The 13,149-nt window shown below is 42.1% G+C and overlaps 1 protein-coding gene across 1 annotated transcript in view; it reads right to left on the bottom strand.

Moving 5' to 3' along the window:
- Window positions 1–13,149, bottom strand: part of CRADD (CARD and death domain containing adaptor protein) — a 197,525-nt gene that overhangs the window by 38,706 nt on the left and 145,670 nt on the right. The gene's annotated exons all lie outside the window — the stretch shown is intronic.

The raw sequence follows: 13,149 nt of genomic DNA, 5'->3' as shown, positions 1-13,149 counted from the left end.
CCCTGGGTCTAGTTTTTATAGCAAAATCTTCTACCTTATTAACAGCTATTAATATATAATTAACATGATGGATATTAATATATCACTGTAGATGGAGCTCAAATTTGATTTGGAGCTCAAGGGTAACAGGAAGCTACAGAAGGCTGGGGGTAGGGTGATATTGGAGAGAAGTGAGGCATGATCCAATTTACATTTTAATAAAATCACTCTGACTGCCATTGGAAGAATGAACTGGAAAGAAGGGCCAGTGCATATGGTTGAGCAGGTATTGAAGGGCAAGGGCACCAGTCACGTGAGCAAGTTAGGGGTGAAATCTGGCTTTGGTCTGCTCATGAAGGCCTGGCCCCAGCTGCATCCTCCCATCAGGGCAGTGTACTTTTTCTACACCAACATGCCCTGTAGGCTTTCTGGTCTTGGGGCAGAGGTAAAACAGGAAGGCCAGTGTGAAAGTTGCTAGAGGGGAGAAATGATGATTCCTTGAACTAGAATAGAAGCAGTAGCTATGTAGAAAAGCAGATGGCTCCAAAGATATTAAAGAGGTGGCATGGACATCTGTTGGTGACTGACTAAATATGAGGACAAGGTAGAAGAAGGCATCAGAGAACACTGTCATGTTTCTACCTTGAGTGACTGGGTGGCTGGTATTGAAATGGAGAAGGCTAAAGGAGGAGCAGGAAGAAGCAGGATCCCCAGATGAGTTTTGAATACGTCAAGTGTGAGATGCTGGGAGCTATCCAAGTGTGAGATGCTGGGAGCTATGTCAAGTAGATGATTAGATATGCAGAACTCAAATGGTTCTGGGTTCGAGAACAAATCCATTTGAACTCTAGCTTTCTTTGCTCATTGTTTTTCAAGGTCCCCTGTTGGGTAACTCTAATATTAAAAGAAGCTAATCTATTAATTGAGGTAGATTTTCTACTGATCTCACTTTGATTATTGGGTGGAACCCACTATCTGCTCCCTGCCTTCTTGTGCATAATAGCAAATATATATGTAGTGCTTACCTTGTTAGCACTATTACAAGTGCTTACCATGTATTAACCTGCTCAACTTCCACAACAGCCCTGCGAGACAGGTATCGTCCTCACTTTCTTAAATGAGGACACTGAGGCATGGAGAGGTGAAATAACCTGCCTAAGTCTGCATAGGTCTTAAGTGCCTTAATCAGAATTTGAACTCAGGCGATCTGACTTCTATCCACCACACAATAAGTTTCACCGCCTCTTCAAATGTGGGATATGGTGTACACGGCTTCTTTTGGCCCTCCGTCTTCCGCAATAAATACCTGGTTCCTCACTTGAATTGGCTTCTAGATCCCTCGTTAGTTTTATTTTCCTCACTGGTTTCTAGACACCCCACCCCACCCCCGCTAACTTTATTTTCCTGCTCTTGACCTACCAAAGTTTGTTGGCTTGGACCATGTGTATGAATGAGTTCTCTTCAAGATGAAGGGCAAGAATCATGCCCTGTGTTTTTTCCTTCTGAATCCTTTACAAAGATGCCAAGAATGCACACACAGGGTGAGCCCTCATACGCAGGGCCAGACCCAGTCGGGATAATAGGTCTGCCCACGTGGATAACAGGAGTCAGCTAGGAACATGCTTTTATTTGTGACAGCCCTAATTAAGGGAAAAGGTCTTACCTGGTGGCTACAAATACAAACATAAAGAATTTCCTAATTGTTCCTTCTTGCTGTAGGCCTTCTCCAGCACGTGTCCAGGTTAATGCATTGAAGCTAGAAGGCACCTTAAGTGTCCACATCATAAGATATGACTGACCCTGTGTATAACATGGCTGCTCTGGGGCCAGACCACTCCTCACAGTATATTTGACCCTGCTCCTCTGTCTCATTGGGGTATCTTTCTGGGACAGGGTAGTTGCCCCCTTCAAGACAGTGTCTCCCTGTGTGGTTTTTCCTTGCTGCCCTGTTCCTCATGGCCTTGAGGAGTGCGGGGGCGGGAGCGGGGGAGAGAATACCCACCATCTGCTCCCTGCCAGGGGCCTGGGAAGACTCCTTTCTGCTGTCACTAGGTAGCCCCTGGCTTAACCCCCTCCCTCTGCACATCCTCCCCTCTGGACAGCACAGATCTTTCTAACTCAGCAGACCCCAGCGTGCCTCTTCTCGCAACTGGCCTCTGTCATTCCCACTGCTATGTCTGTCCCCACTCCTGCCCCTAACCTGTCAAGAAAACATTAGTCCAGGAAAGGGGCCTAACCAGAAGACATAGTAACCTGGCCTACGTGGCAGGTACATCCTGTTCAGGAGGCGGAGGCCTCAGACAATCTAACTTGTGGAAGAAGTTGGTAATAAGGGCTGCCTCTGGGAAAGGGGATAAAAAGAAAGGTGGTGGGGGAGGCCTGGAAGGAGGCTGACCTTTTTCACTAGGTGCCTTTGTAATAATGTCCTCCTCAACTATACTTAATTTTTCAATAATCCAACTCCCCTAGTTCTGATTCCAGAGGTGTTAAGCAACCTTCTTATAAAAGTCTGGCTCCTCACACAAGTTTTCTGTGTGGAGAAATATATGCTGACCTGCAAACATAAATATGTCTGTCCTCCGTAAAAAATAATATCAATAGAGCCACTTTAACATGGGGTTAGAGCTGCCTCTGGAGCTTTCTGCAACCCATAGGAACTGCCTTGCCCATCTTATGCCTTTGGACTGGGCCTAAGGCAACATTGTGTCCCGAAGAACTGTTTGCAAGAATAACAAGAAAGCAGACATGATGACTACTGGGCTGCTGACTACCAAACTGAACATTTTAAACCCTGTTTAGAATTAGTGTCACTATGCTAGCTTACCTGCACCAATAGCAATGCCTCCCCCATAGTGATGTAATTGTTCCCCTTCCCTTTCTCATAAATACCCCTTGTCTTTGTCTCCTAATGGCCGCACCATTTGGGCTTCTGCATGAACCAGAATAGTTATAATTTTTATCTCAAATAAATGCTGTTGCCTCGCACTTTGGCCTTTTATTTTTAGGTTAACACCTCTTAGGAGGAATTTTTCTTTCAACACATCAATGAACAGGTATTGTAGTTTATACGTATATCAGTCTCTTATAAAACTGGTTACCATGAATCAGATTCTCCCATATCCTCTCCCAGCCTCCTCTGCTCTGGGTCTGAGAATCCCTTGAACTGCAGAGCTGAGGTGCAGACCTGGAAAGAAGGGATCCTGGCAAGGCACTACCCATCTGCAAGGCCTGCCTCGGTGGGCAGACAGCCCCCGTCTGGTCTTCGGAAGTAGCTTTTCGTCCCAGGAAAGGCTGAGGCTGCAGGAGCAGCAGCTCCCTGTCTGGATCCCTGATTGGCTGTATAATGTAAAGCTGAATCCCATACTCCCAGCTTGAGCTGCCAGAGGAAGCAATCTGAGCCATCAAATGGAAAACAAGTTTAGAAGTCTGAGGGCCACAGACAGTGGATTAGAGGCCTCCAACTTGTTTTATGATGAGCTGCTCCTCACTCACCTGAAGCACATTTGTGTGGAGGGTGAGGGAAGCAGGGAGAAGAGGATGTTCATGGAAAAGAAGGGTGAATAAGAACGGGCAGGCAGTTTTCTGCCAAGAAACAAAATTCTGCACCCACCCATAAAGAATGGTGTGATGACAGGACTGGGTCCTCTTTTGCCTCCATTTGCTTTTGTGAAAAATGAGGACAACTATGGCATCTACCTCACTTGGTTGTTCTACTGATTCAGCAGGGCAATATACATCAAGCACTTTCCCATCCAGGCTCCACATTCTCTGCGCGCGCGCACACACGGCCATTTTGAAAACATATTTCAAATACTTTAGAGCCACTGTGGGGACACCTGGCCAGAATGCGTGTCTCTTGAAGGACTAGGTCCAAGGCTTTGCTGGACCAACCTCCTTCCAAATCAGGAGGCAATAACATGGACAAGGAAGGACCTTGGGAAGTTACCCGGTCCAATCCCCGTGGTATATGCAGCATCCCATAAATGAGCTAAATAAGAAGGTGAGGGTCAAGCGAGAAGGAAAAAGGATTTAAACAATAGATTTGTGAAATTCTATAGTAAAGTTCTATAGTACTGAGGCCTTGCATTCCTGGCACTCAGCCACTTCTCCAAATCCACATCTCCCATTCCAGGTCATCAGTGTCCCTTTCCGGGGCTGGCGCCTGAGCACCCTAAGCAGTGCGAGTAAGACTTAGCAGAAGCTCTCCCGTGTTTTTAAGACCTTTAACTCTAGTGCGGGGCGTGAGCGAGTGGTGGTAAACGTCACCTGCTGCACCCGCATCCCCCACCAGCATTTCTCAGGGCTGAGGTATCCTCCAGACTGGGAGTCACTGCATGTAATGAGAGAAGTTATGGATGCGAGAGCCTAGACAAGGGAACCTGGTAGAGACAGGAGAAGGTCTGAGAGCCATTATGGTGGCCTCCAGCCTCCTATGAATTGAAATTGCTGTAAGTGTGAAGTCCACAGCAGATTTTGAACCTAGTATGGAAAAGAGTGTAAAATACCTAATAATCATTTGCTATTCTTTGCATGCCGCAATGATAATACTTTTAATATACCGGGTTAACTGAAATATATTAGACTACTTTAACACGTTCATTGTAGTTTTTTAAAGGCAGAACATTTACAATTACACACGCGGCTCACACTAATGTGTTAGATGGCAGTGCTGCAGGCCAGCTCTCTGTGCTCCTTTCCCGCTCACGCTGCTACCTCATGGCCAATTCTCAGCCTTCACATGAGTGAGCAGTGATGCGGTGGGGGTGCTAACTGGACACTCCTGGGCCTTTGCTACTCTGAAAAAGAACGTAAAATCATATTCTTTTTGGGTTGGTGGTATATTCCCCACCCACCCAATGATCAGAGCCAGAAACATTTCTGGCCTTAGATTGCCAGGCCCCTGCCCACCCCCCCTCCAGGCCCCCGGAGCACCAGTCCCAGAAAACCACTGTTGAGGGCAATGGGTTCTCGATGCAGCTGAGCTGCCTAACCAGCTCTGAGGTTTTCTATTTTTAATTTCTCGGCATATATCTATCTTGGCTGCCAGGCTGGAGGCTCTTTGAAGACGGGGATCATTTTTTTGTCCATGGTACCTAGCTATGTACCCACATCCTTAGGACAGAGTCAATAATTATTTGCTGAATGAGCCCATGAAAGACTTAATGGACTTCAGTTTACCTGTGAAGACATTAAACTAAATAATCTCAAAGGCTCATAGAATTTTAAAAAGTTAAAAGGAAACTTAGGATCCTCTAGTCCAGTGGTTGGCAAACCGCGGCTCGCGAGCCACATGCGGCTCTTTGGCCCCTTGAGTGTGGCTCTTCCACAAAATACCACGTGCGGGCGCGCACGTACCGTGCGATTGAAACTTCGTGGCCCATGCGCAGAAGTCCGTTTTCGGCCTGGGCGAATCTATTTTGAAGAAGTGGTTCTAACACCGAGCCACACTCAAGGGGCCAAAGAGCCGCATGTGACTCGTGAGCTGCGGTTTGCCGACCACTGCTCTAGTCCACTGATTTTCAATCCAATCAGAAACAATGCATTTTTATAACATTTTATAGTACTACTAGAGGCCCAGTGCACGAAATTCGTGCATGGGTAGGGTCCCTAGCAGCTGCTGGCTGCCAAGTGAAGCCTCCCTTCGCACCCACCTTGGCCTGGCACCACCCACTCACCCGCTCCACCATCCTGCTGCGGTCCGACTCTCATGGGGGCCCATAGGGGCCGATAGCACCTACTGCCACCCACTGCCAGCACCACGTCGCTGATGCCCGCCATGTTCCGCGCTGCCCCCTGGTGGTCAGCGCACATCTAACCACCGAATGGTCGAACTCCCACCCGTGGGGACAATTTGCATATTAGCCTTTTATTATATAGGATATTTACTAACCTGATATAGGGTAATATAACCTACCTATACACACATTTTTAAATTAATGTACAAATTGTAATACAAAGGAGAAATGAAAAGAATGTCTATAAAATAATATGTTTTTCAATATATAAATACTCTGCACAACCATTCTAAAGGTCAATGGAGACTCAGATTCACACACCTATAGAATTACCAGGAATGTGATCACTACAGTGTAGACTATACGAGTGTGTTGTTTTGGTGACTCAAACATCATTAGTATTTGCTATTGGTGATATGATTTTCCGAAATGATGAATAACTTGTTTCAGTTCTGAACAAAATTCTATGAGCCTTTGAGATTATTTAGTCTAATGTCTAAAGTATAATCTTACCTTGATTTATACATATTCCTAGACAATTTGGTGTATATTTTTAAATGTGTGGAAACTATTATATGTTTTTATATGTAAAACAAAGTTGGATTCTTTGAATATTCAGCAGGACATAAAATCCATGCAGGTTGTGGGACAATTCTTTGAGGGATCATCCAGAATATTATTTAGCAGCTCGGCCCATGCCCATCGAATGTCGCCAGCACTCTATCCCCAATCACTGTGACATCTAAAAAGTACCCCCACAGATTGCTAAAAGTACCCAAGGTGGTAATTCCAATCTCTGTAGAGAACCTTTGACAGGCCAAACCTTTTATCACTGGCGTAATTTGAATAACATGTAGGGGAGAGGCACAGATATGACATAGTAAGTTTTTATATTCTATTTTGAAGGAAAAGTTATGCATATACACTATCACAAAATGAATGGAACCATGCACTTAGGTTTCACAATCTATGTGGTTGATTTCACCCATCATTACTGGTTCTGTCGTGTTTCAAATTATAAAAATGATGTCCTCTGAGAGGCTTTGCCTGTGTCCTTAATTGACAAATGAGGCCTAGCGGCTCGGAAAGCCTGCGGTGGGCTAAGCTGGAGAACCCTGGCCTCGGGGCTGCCAGTTTTATGTTTTCAGGCTTGTTTCCTCTGGCGTCTAAGACGTCACAGCAGAAACTGTACTAGTTGCAACACTTCTGACTCCAACTGCAGTGTTACTTTCGGTCATTACTGCTTACATATGGTTCTGGATTCATGATGAGGGTAGGTTACATATTTCAATCCCTCAAACCACTTAAATTACAGTTGGACTGGATTCCTATTGGCCAATTCCATTTGAACCTTGCTTACTTGGGTTGGGGGGGGGGGGGGGGTGTGTGTGTGGAATATGGACTCTATCCACTTCATTCCGAACCTGCATACACAGAAGATGAAGTTGCTCCTCTCCATGTCCTCCACCCCCAAACTGCGTACCTCAGCATGGGGAACCCATCCAGTTCTTCAGAGGGTTTGCCTTGCCTAGCTCACAACACAGTGTGCGTACTCAGTGGGAACAAATCTGCTCATGCCAGGAAACTAGATCCTGTTTTAATGACAGTAGTTATGGCAAAACAATATGTCTACAGCCAGCACCAAAGTATGGTTGGTACTCTGTGGCTGGCATTGTTTCAGCAGAGAATCAGCAAGCAGCTGAGAAACTTCACATGACCACCAGGCTCTGACAACCAACTCGACTGCTGCTCTTGCTTCCCCTTAGCTGTCTATACCCCTCAATTTAAACATTTGGTCTGGAGGGCAATTTCCTCTGGCTTCAAGACCATTTATTTTCTATGACACCCTCAGCAAGGGTGGTTCTGGACTCTAATCTGCTCCCAGATTCTTCACAAATACCTTAGAAGCACCTTTTTGTTTTTTTCCCAACTTACATTCTTTCCCTTTCCTAGGTGGCTCTAAGCTCATCCTGCCCCTTCCCTGGCTCAGCTTCATGCCCTTCCTCAGGCCGGGGGTTGCCCAATGTCCACAGAACCCAGGCCAAGCGTGCATCAAGCCAGAAACTGCCCCTTGTTGCTGGCACTGGACCACCAAGTGCTCTTGGCTTTGAGATAATCTGTCAGACAGAGCCCAGTACATGAGCCAGAGACCTCAATCTAAAAGGTTATAGGACAAAAGAAGCCAACCACATTGCTCATTAGTTTCTCCAACAGGCATGGATAATGCGGGTGTGAGAGAAGGTATATAGGCACAGATATATGAAGGAAAAAGAAAAGAAAAGAGAGAGGAGTTTCTGTCCCAACTTCCCCTGATTACATGTAATTCCATGTCACAGAAATGAGCCAAGAAAAGCTTCCAAGCAAGAGGTGGAGGATAAAGACATAAAAGTACCATTTAGTTTTTAGTGCTCCATAGAAGCCCAAAGACTATGTGCTCACTTCCGCCCCCCCCTCCCCCCAGCCCCCCCCCCACCCCCACTGACCTGCTAGATTCAAGTTCATGGGATTTGGCCACTCTGGACAAGTTTGCATGTCTACATTTTTAGCATCTAGTGAAAAAGGGAAAGGGATTCTGATACACTCAATTTCAGGTTATAGAATAGGTGTTAGCTCTTATTCAATGAAACAATCCCCTTTATCAGATATTGGCAAAGTTTTCTGTGCACCATTTTAACGCTTTGTGATGCAATTCTCTTATAATTTAACGTATGTCACTTAAATTTATATTTTCTGATTTTTCTTCCCACACTAATTTGAATCATACCAAAAAAAAAAAAAAACCAAACCAAAAAACTTATATTAAAGAGGAGAAACTTCATGCAGGACAAAAAAGGAGATTGCATTTGGGCAATTCTTGATTACAGTCAGCATTTTACATAACAATACAGGATATGGCAAAAATCAACTCAAGATGCTGTATATTGCAATTGCATTACAACTAACCAAGTCCAGACCCAAATTTTACAACAACTGTAAATCATGGACTGAAATAAAACTCAATGAAACTCTGACTTGAGCCAGAGTTTTCGTTCCTTCAATTTAGCAACAAATTATTATTAACTTTGCATAGGATAGACACTAAGTGAGAAAATATTACATTTCTTTGAACCAATCCATGGTTATAAAGGACAGCTAATTGGTAAACAGCTAGATTTTTAAATAATAATATCACTTTTAATTAAAATTGATACATCTAACAAAAACAGAAACTATGTCTGAATAACATTATTGGAACTTAGAGTAAGAATTAAAAACAATATTTATAATTTATTAGAGCATAGTATGAACTGGTTAATTGATTAGGTAGTTTGTGTACATCAACCTATTTGATTTTTTTCTTTTGTTAATTTTATTGTTTAAGGTATTACAAATAGTAGTACATATGTCTTTTTTTTTTCCCCCTGACCTGCCCCCAGCCTCCCCTACCCGCCCGCACCCCCCCCCCCCCCGCCCCGGCACTTGCCCTCATCCCCTTGCCCCCAGTGTCTTGCATCTGTTGGTTGTGCTTATATGCATGCATAGAAGTCCTTCAGTTGATCTCTTGCCCCCTCAACCATCCCCTACCTTCCCGCTGTAGTTTGACAGTATGTTTGATGCTTCTTTGCCTCGGTCTATTTTTGTTCAACAGTTTGTAATGTTCTTTATTATCCATAAATGAGTGAGATCATGTGGTATTTATCTTTCGCTGACTGGCTTATTTCACTTAGCATAATGCTCTCCAGATCCATCCATGCTGTTGCAAATGGTAAGAATTCCTTCTTTTTTACTGCAGTGTAGTATTCTATTGTGTAGATGTACCACAGTTTGCTAATCCATTCATCTGCTGATGGGCATTTAGGCTGTTTCCAAATCTTAGCTATTGTAAATTGCACTGCTATGAACATAGGGGTACATATATCCTTTCTGATTGGTGTTTCTGTTTTCTTGGGATATATTCCTAGAAGTGGGATTACTGGGTCAAATGGGAGTTCCACTTTTAATTTTTTGAGGAAACTCCATACTGTTTTCCACAGTAGCTGCACCAGTCTGCATTCCCACCAGCAGTGAAGAAGGGTTCCTTTTTCTCCGCATCCTCTCCAGCACTTGTCATTTGTTGATTTATTGATGATAGCCATTCTGACAGGTATGAGATGGTACCTCATTGTTGTTTTGATTTGCATCTCTCAGATTAGTGACTTTGGGCATGTTTTCATATGTTTCTTGGCTTTCTGAATGTCCTCTTTCAAAAAGTGTCTATTTAGGTCCTTTGCCCATTTTTTTATTGGATTGTTTATCTTCCTTTTGTTGAGTTGTATGAGTTTCTTGTAAATGTTGGAGATTAAACCCTTATTGGAGATAACATTGGCAAATACGTTCTCTCATGCAGTGAGCTTTCTTGTTTTGTTGATGGTTTCTTTTGTTATGCAGAAGCTTTTTATTTTGATGTAGTCCCATTTGTTTATTTTCTCTTTAGTTTCCATTGCCCTAGCAGCTGTATCGGTAAAGATATTGCTACAACAAATGTCTGCTATTTTGTTGCCTATGGCTTCTTCTAAGATTTTTATGGTTTTCCATTTTACATTTAAGTCCTTTATCCATTTTGAGTTTATTTTTGTGTATGGTGTAAGTTGGTGGTCTAGTTTCATTTTTTTTGCAAGTATCTGTCCAATTTTCCCAACACCATTTATTAGAGAGATTGTCTTGTCTCCATTGTATGCTCTTGCCCCCTTTGTCAAATATTAATTGAGCATACTGGCTTGTGTTGATCTCTGGGTTCTCTGTTCTGTTCCACTGATCTATATGTCTGTTCTTGTGCCAGTACCAGGCAGTTTTGAGAACAGTGGCTTTGTAGTATAGCTTAATATCTGGTATTGTGATCCCTCCAACATTGTTCTTCTTTCTCAAGATTGCTATAGCTATTCCGGTTCTTTTTTTTATTCCAGATGAATTTTTGGAGAATTTGTTCTAGGTCTTTGAAATATGCCGTTGGTATTTTAATGGGGATTGAGTTGAATTTATAGATTGCTTTGGGTAGTATGGACATTTTAATGATGTTGATTCTACCAATCCATGAACATGGTATATTCTTCCATTTGTTCATGTCATCCTCTATCTCTTTTTTTAGCATCCTGAAATTTTCTGAGTACAGGTCCTTTGTCTCCTTGGTTAAGTTTATTCCTAGGTACCTTAATTTTTTTTGTTGCAATAGTAAATGGAATTTCTTTTTTAATTTCTCTTTCTGTGAGTTCATTATTGGTGTATAGAAAAGCCATAGACTTCTGGGTGTTAATTTTGTATCCTGCTACATTGCCGAATTCATTATTAAGTCTAGTAGTTTTTTGATGGAGTCTTTGGGGTTTTCTATGTACAATATCATGTCATCTGCGAATAAGGACAATTTTACTTCTTCTTTTCTAATTTGGATGCCTTTTATTTCTTCTTCTTGTCTGATCGCAATGGCTAGTACTTCCAGTAGTATGTTGAAGAGGAGTGGGCATCCCTGTCTTGTTCCTGTTCTTAGGGGAACTGGTTTTCATTTTTGCCCATTGAGGATGATGTTGGCTATGGGGTTCTCATATATGGCTTTTACTATATCCTTCTATTCTCACAGGTATGATCCTTCTATTCCCACCTTGCTGAGAGTTTTTATCAAGAAAGGGTGTTGGATTTTGTCAAATGCTTTTTCTGCATCAGTTGATATGATTATATGGTTTTTATCTCTCAGTTAGTTTATGTGATGTATCACATTTATTGATTTGCAGATGTTGTACCATCCTTGCATCCCTGGGATAAACCCCACTTGGTCATGGTGTATGATCTTTCTAATGTATTGCTATATTCGATTTGCTAGAATTTTGTTGAGGATTTTGGCATCTATGTTCATGAGGGATATTGGCCTGTAATTCTATTTCTTTGTATTGTCTTTATCTGGTTTTGAGATTAGGGTAACGCTGGCTTCGTAGAAAGAGCTTGGAAGTGCTCTTTCCTCTTGAATTTTTTTGAATAGTCTGAGGAAGAAAGGTTTTATTTCTTCTTTGAATGTTTGATAAAATTCCCCTGTGAAGCCACCTGGTCCAGGGCTTTTGTTCATTGGAAGTTTTTTTATTACTGCTTCAATTTCCTCCATAGTTATCAGCTATTCATATTTTTTTATTCCTCCTGGTCCAGTTTTGGAAGGTCGTATTTTATTAGGAATATGTCTATTTCTTCTAGGTTGACCAGTTTGTTGGAGTAGAGTTGCTCATAGTATTCTTTTACAATTCTTAATATTTCTGTGGGGTCTGTTGTTATTTAACCTCTTTCGTTTCTGATTTTGTTTATTTGGGTCCTCTCTCTTTGCTTCTTGGTGAGCCTGGCTAGAGGTTCATCAATCTTGTTTATCCTTTCAAAGAACCAGCTCTTGGTTTCATTGATCTTTTGTTTGTTTGTTTTGTTGTTGTTGTTGTTTTTTGTTTTTTTTTGGTCTCTATGTCATTTATTTCTGCTCTGATCTTTATTATTTCCTTCCTTCTGATCACACTGGGCTTTTCTTGTTGCTTTCTTTCTAATTCTTTAAGTTTCAGAATTAGATGGTTTATTACCAGTTTTTCTTGTTTTTTGAGGTAGGCCTGTAATGCTATGAACTTCCCTCTCAAGACTGCTTTCACTGTGTCCCAAAGATTTTGGATTTTGGATTGTTGTGTTTTCATTGTCGTTTGTTTCCAGGATGTGTTTTATTTCTTCTTTGATCTCTTTGGTAACCCACTCATTGTTTAATATTGTGCTATTCAACCTCCAAGTGTTTGAATTTTTGTGGTTGTTTTTACTGTAGTTGATTTCTAATTATATGCCATTGTGATCTGAGAAGAGGCTTGATATAATTTCAATCCTCTTGAATCTGGAGAGACTTTGCCTGTGATCCAATATGAGGTCTATCTTTGAAAATGTTCCATGTGTGCTTGAGAAGAATGTATATTCTGTAGTTTTGGGGTGGAATGTTCTAAAGATGTCAATTAAGCCCATCTGATCTAGTGAGTCATTTAAGATTGATGTTTCTTTACTATTGATTTGCAGATGTTGTACCATTTTTTGTCTAGAGGATTTATCCAGTGATGTTAATGGGGTATTAAAGTCTCTTACTATGGTTGTGTTGCTGTCAATCTCTCCCCTGATATCTTCCAGAAGTTTTTTTGTGGTTATTTTTATGTATTTATGTGCTCCTGCATTGGGTGCATAAATGTTTACCAGAGTTATATCCTCTTGTTGTATCAATCCCTTTAGAATTATGAAGTTGCCTTTATTGTCTCTTGTTATGGTCTCCACTTTGAGGTCTATTTTTTCAGATATAAGTATTGCTACCCCAGCTTTTTTTTCATTTCCATTTGCCTGGTAGATATTTTTCCATCCCTTCACTTTCAATCTGTGTGAGTCCCTTGTTCTGAGGTGTGTCTCCTGTAGACAGCATATGTATGGGTCA

The sequence above is a fragment of the Cnephaeus nilssonii genome (genome assembly GCF_951640355.1).
Source record: "Cnephaeus nilssonii genome assembly, chromosome: 6".
Classification (NCBI taxonomy): Eukaryota; Metazoa; Chordata; class Mammalia; order Chiroptera; family Vespertilionidae; genus Cnephaeus; species Cnephaeus nilssonii.
Note: the sequence above shows the minus strand (reverse complement) of the source record. Positions and strands in the feature narration are given on the sequence as shown.